The following is a 6,503-nucleotide window of genomic DNA, read 5'->3' as shown; positions in this document are numbered from 1 at the left end:
AAGCCTGACTTGCACTATCCGAACCCTCGGAACTGCTCTGTGAGGAGGAAGGTTCGTCTCTAAGTTGGTACCCTCCATGTGGCTGTTGTTGCTGTGATTGAAAAACAGGCTGCTCTTGCACTGAGTCGCCCTCCGATGCTTCCTGAGATAGGGCATATGAACTAAATTCGGAGGGCTCAGGCTGTCGTCCTCGGCCTATTGTAGCCTTCTTGCTGATTACCCTTTGGAGGGCGAGGGATAAATTGCTTTTGCCTCTGCCTCTGGAAGGCTCACCCCTCCCCTTTGAAGTATCACCATGACCTTAAGATCTGACCATTTTCTATAACAAGCAACAACAGAAGTCAGCTGTAATTCAGTTGAACACAGACAGTATATCATATTGCAGAACATGAGTACAGGGTGGGAAAGTGCGGTCCGCACAATTTCAAGTACGGCCACAGACCGGGTTGTGCGGACCACATAATTTGGAAGTACGATCGCAGAGATGGAACTACGGTCCGCTCAATTTGGAGTGCAACCGCAGAATTGAAGTGCGGTCCGCGCTTTTCTCATTGCGGCCGCACACTAGAATTCCTAAAAGTGCCAACTCTCTGATAACAGAGATTGGCCTGATCTGCGACCGCACACACTTTTCTGCGGCCATGGTGGAATTTTTGCGGTCCGCACAATTTCAAGTGCGGCCGCAAAATCTTACTTGACGAAGGACCCTATACCTCAACTCTGTGGACCGCACAATTGCTTATGCGGCCGCAGATTTCAAAATCAACTCGATCAGACCTCTAGGGTTTTCAAGTTTTTGCACAGTTTCAACATGGTATTAACAATTATGCATGCAAATCAAGTTACCCAATCCTTATAAAGCAATTAGCAATTGCCCTAAGATAGATTAGCCCCCACATGGTAGTAAATTTGAAATCTATTGACAAATGACCTAAAACTATCTAACAAATTATAAATTTAACTAAAACAATTTGAAGAATCCTAAAAGTGATTTGAGCATACTAGATTTGAAGTAATGCAGATGAGTGATCACATATGTTAGGCTTGAGAACAACTACTTTAGCAAGAAATATCAATTTTCAACAAATTTGAGCTTAGAGAAGGAAAAAGTCGAATAGTAGCCCCAAAATTACTATGTATACTGAAGGGCCAAACTTAAGGAACAAGAGATCAAGTGCGGCTGCAGAAATATTTCTACGGTCCGCACTCTGCTACCTGGTAGTTCAATTACCTTTGATCATCTGCAGTTCACAATTTTAGCTATACGGCCACAGATTTTGGTGCGCACCGCAGATTTCGTTGTGCGGCCGCACTTTGGCTGTTTCTCTAAAAAATAAACTTCAGAGAGTTTGCATTTTTCATGTCAATTTGTGCGATCCGCACAAGAATTGTGTGGCCACAGTTGCCTTCTGCTGTAGCATATAAATTGTGCGGTCCGCACTTTCTCCACACTTAGCCAATTTTTCTGAGCACAGTTCTTGTAAAGCACACTCATTCCTGCAACACACTTCAAATCCAGTTAGCATAAAATAACACCTATCTACAAAAGAAGAAAAGAAAAAGAAAAAGAAAACATGGGTTGCCTCCCAAGAAGCGCCCGATTTAACGTCGAGGCACGATGCAGATTACCATCACTTCAAATGAATCACTGCCACCATGTGGCCATCATCAGCTTGTCCCAAATAATGCTTCACCTGGTGACCATTGACTCAGAATACTTCATCATTTTTGTTCTTTAAGTCCAATGCACCAAAAGGTGTCACACCCACAATTTCAAAGGGACCACTCCATTTGGATTTTATCTTTTCGGGAAATATCTTCAATCGTGAGTTGAACAACAAAACAAGATCGCCCACCTTGAACTCCTTGTTTTGGATGTATTTTTTATGAAGGTACTTCATTTTCTCTTTGTACAAGGACGAACTTGTATATGCATGGTACCGAAACTCATCTAATTCATTCAATTGTGCAACCCGCAAGTTAGCGGTTGCATCCCAATCAAAATTTAACTTCTTTAAAGCCCACATGGCTTTGTGCTCGAGTTTCACCGGAAGAAGAAAAGCTTTCCCAAACACCAACTAGTATGGAGACATCCTGATAGGAGTTTTGAAAGCAGTCTGATAACCCATAGTGCAACATCAAGCTTCTTTGACCAATCCGTCCGGTTAAAATTCACTGTTTTTGACAAGATACTCTTTATCTCTCGGTTGGAGACTTCCACTTGACTGCTAGCTTGAGGATGATAGGGAGTCGTAATTTTATGAGTGACACCATACTTTCTAAGCAAGGTGTCAAAAGACTTGTTGCAAAAAATGCGACCCTCATCGATTATGATAGCTCGCAGAGTACCAAATCTTGTGAAACTATTCTTCTTTAAAAATGCCACCACACTTCTCGCTTCATTGTTGGGTAGAGCAACGGCCTCAAACCATTTAGACACATAATCAACCGCGGCCAAGATGTAGGTGTTTCCAGAAGAACTTACAAAGGGACCCATGAAGTAAATACCCCACACATCAAAGATATCAATCTCTAAAATGGTAGTGAGAGGCATTTCATTCTTCTTCGAGATTTCACAGGCCTGTTGGAATTCATCACATATTTTAACCATATCACTTGCATCTTTGTAGAGAGTGGGCTAATAGAAACCGCAACTTAGCACTTTAGCGGCCATTCTTGCTCCGCCATAGTGACCACCATAAGGCAAAGAGTGACAACCTTCAAGAATAACATTTTGCTCTTCATCCGGTACACATCTTCTAATTACCCTATCCGTGCAAATTCAGAAGAGGAAAGGCTCATCCCAATAATAATCTTGATAATCCCGTTTGAACTTCTTTCTTTGATTTAAAGAGAACTCATCCGGGATGATTCCACACACAAGGTAGTTTGCTAGATTGACCATGGCACCTCCTTCATTGAAATAGCCAAGAGTTGCTCATCGGAGAAGGAGTCATTGATTTCAAGGCCATCATGCGGCCTCCTCTCCTCCTCCAAATGAGACAAGTGGTCCGCCACTTTATTTTCACTCCATTTTCGATCTTGGATGTCAAAATCAAACTCTTACAACAATAGCACCCATCTCATCAACCGAGCTTTTGAATCTTTCTTGCTCATAAGATAGAGAAGTGCTGCATGATCTATATGAACAATAACCTTTACACCCATCAAGTATGTGCGAAACTTCTCAATAGCAAACACAATGGCAAGGAGCTCTTTTTCGGTAACGGTGTAATTGACTTGGGCATCATTCATGGTCTTACTAGCATAGTAGACCGGATGAAAATTTTTGTTGATACATTTCCCCACAACTGCTCCAACCGCTACATCACTAGCATCACACATGAGCTCAAAAGGAATACTCCAATTGGGAATAGTGATGATAGGAGTTGCTGTCAACTTGAACTTGAGCAATTCAAAGGCTCTCATGCAATCATCATTGAAGTGATATTTAGCATCTTTCTCCAAAAGCTTGCAGAAGGGGTTCACCACTTTGAAAAAATCTTTTATGAAGCACCAGTAGAACCCGGCATGACCCAAGAAACTTCTCAATCCTTTCACGGATGTTGGAGGTGGAAGTTTATAAATCACCTCTATTTTTGCCTTGTCGACTTCAATGCCCTTCTTTGAAATTTTGTGGCCAAGGACAATGCCCTCCTCGACCATGTAATGGAATTTCTCCCAATTCAACACCAAGTTTGTTTCTTCACACCTTGCCAATACTTTATCCAAATTTGCCAAGCAATCATCAAAGGAATCCTCGACTACCGAAAAGTCATCCATGAAGACTTCAAGGTAGTCCTCTACCATATCCGTAAATATCGCCATCATACACCGTTGAAAAGTGGCCGGTACATTGCCCACGCCAAATGGCATCCGCTTGAAAGCAAAAGTGCCATAGGGATAAGTGAAAGTTGTTTTCTCTTGATCTTCCGGGGCAATAAGGATTTGATTGTAGCCCAAATATCCATCTAGGAAGCAATATAACGCCCGGACGGCCAACCTATCAAGCATTTGGTCAAGAAAGGGTAGTGAGAAATGGTTTTTCCTTGTGACTTTGTTTAGCTTCCGATAGTCCATACACACTCTCCACCCGGTCACCGTTCTTGTTGGAATCAACTCGTTCTTATCATTGGTGACTACAGTTATACCCCCCTTCTTAGGAATACATTGCACCGGCATCTAACCACTTTATGATCTCCTTTTTGACCCCGACTTGCATGGCTTCATTGAGTCTCCTTTGATGTTCAATTGAGGGTTTGGAATCTTCCTACAAGTTAATCTTGTGCATGCAAAATGCGGGGCTTATTCCCCAAATATCTGTCAAAGTCCACCCAATATCTTTGTTCCTCTTATGGGGCACCGCCAATGTACAGTCAACCTGCACATTAGTCAAACAAGAGGAAAGAATAACTGGTAAAGTAGAACAAGGGCCAAAGAATTCATACCTGAGATATGGAGGCAATGGCTTCAACTCCAAGATAGGAGGATCTTCAATTGAAGGCTTTGTAGGAGGAGTTTTCCTATTCTCAAGATCCTAGATCCAAGGAAAGCTTCTGGGGTGCATAGTTGTATGACCCCATTACTTGCAAAGAATTAACACATTCCATGAAGCCATCCATCTTGTCATCATCAAAATTTAGCAAGACGGCCTCTAACATCTCACCCACATTAATTGTGACACTTGTATCATCAATAATCACATCGGTCACCAAGTCCACGAACGAACACACTTCATTGCTATTCGGTTGCCTCATAGACAAGAGCCTTCCCCATTGCAAGGAAGGCTTCCACATCAACAAGAGCCTTCCCCATAGCAAGGAAGGCTTCCACATCAACAAACTACCTTTTCATCACCGACCCATAAAGTGAGGTCACCGGCTTTCACATCAACAAGAGCCTTCCCTGTAGCAAGGAAAGGTCTACTAAGAATAATCGGGACCTCATAGTCCACTTCACAATCAAGAATAACAAAATTCGTCAGGAGAATGAACTTGTCAACTCAAACCAATACATCCTCAATCACCCCCAACGGTCTCTTCATTGTACGATGGGCCATTTGTAATCTCATAGATATGGGTCTTGGTTTCCCAATTCCCAATGTCTTGAAAACGGAATAGGGCATCAAATTAATACTCGCCCTAAGATCACAAAGAGCCTTTGCAAACTCGGCACTTCCAATGGTACAAGGGATTGCGAACGCATCGGGATCTTCCAACTTAGGAGCCATCGAATGCACAATTGCACTCACTTGGTGAGTGAATTTGATAGTTTCAAAATTCATCGACAACTTCTTTGTCACCAAGTCCTTCATAAATTTTTCATAACCGGGCATTTGCTCTAAGGCTTCAACTAATGGCATATTTATCGAGAGAATCATCATCATATCTATAAACTTTTTGAATTGATTCTCGCAGCTTTTCTTAACAAGCCTTTGAGGATAGGGAGGAAGTGTCTTAGGAAATGGTGCCTTATCTTTTGGCACTACCGGTTCCAGTATGTCAATCATATGATCCCTAGATGGGTTCACATCCTCTATAGCCTCTTCCACCGTGTCATCAATATCAATCTGCACTTCCTCATTTGCATGCACAACAATGTTTGGGATCTCCTCTTCCTCTACCAGTTGCTCATCATCTATAAATTGCCTTTGATTTGAGGTGGGTGCATTCCCACATCTTCCACTTCTTGTAGTAACAGCCATGGCATGCCCCATATTGTTCCCACCCTTCGGGTTCACCACCGTATCACTTGGTAGTGCCCCCTTAGGATGATAATTTAAATCTTGAGATATTTGACCCATTTACACTTCTAAGTTTCGTATTGACATGTTATGTGAAGCAAGTTGGGCATCAGAATCGGCATTCTTCTCCATCATTTGCTTGAACATGTTCTCAATAAGATTCATTTCATTGTTGTATGAATTAGGACCATGAGAAGGATAAGGAGGTGGGTTGCTCAATTATTGATTCATCGGGGGCCTTTGAAATCCCGACCCTAGATTTCCTTGGTTGTTGTTCCACCAGCCTTGGTTGTTGCCTCCCCAATTGCCTTGATTGTTATTGTTTTGCCAATTACCTTGGTTATCGCTTCCACTCCAATTGCCTTGATTGTTACCACTATTCCAATTACCTTGATTGTTAGAATTCCAATTGCCTTGATTATTTGAAGGTCTACATTGTTGTTGACTAGGGCCTTGGAAGTTGTTTCTTTTCCCTTGAAAGTTGTTCACATATTGGACCTCTTCCTCTTGATCATTGTAAGAATCACCTTAATCAAATCCTCTATCATCTTTCACAAGATTGTCCACTCTTTGTTGCACTTGTGGACTTCTTGTTCTTCTCTTGTTTACCATCATATTGACTCCCTCCATAGTATTGACTTGCCTCGAGTTTTGTACTTGTTGAAGTTGAGCCTTTGCCAATTGGTTAATGGTGGTTGTCAACTCGGCTATGGTTTGCCCATGGCCATGTAACACTTTAGGAAGAAGAATCACATTTGGA

Source organism: Nicotiana tomentosiformis, chromosome 9 (genome assembly GCF_000390325.3).
Source record: "Nicotiana tomentosiformis chromosome 9, ASM39032v3, whole genome shotgun sequence".
Classification (NCBI taxonomy): Eukaryota; Viridiplantae; Streptophyta; class Magnoliopsida; order Solanales; family Solanaceae; genus Nicotiana; species Nicotiana tomentosiformis.
This window is presented reverse-complemented; position numbering follows the sequence as displayed.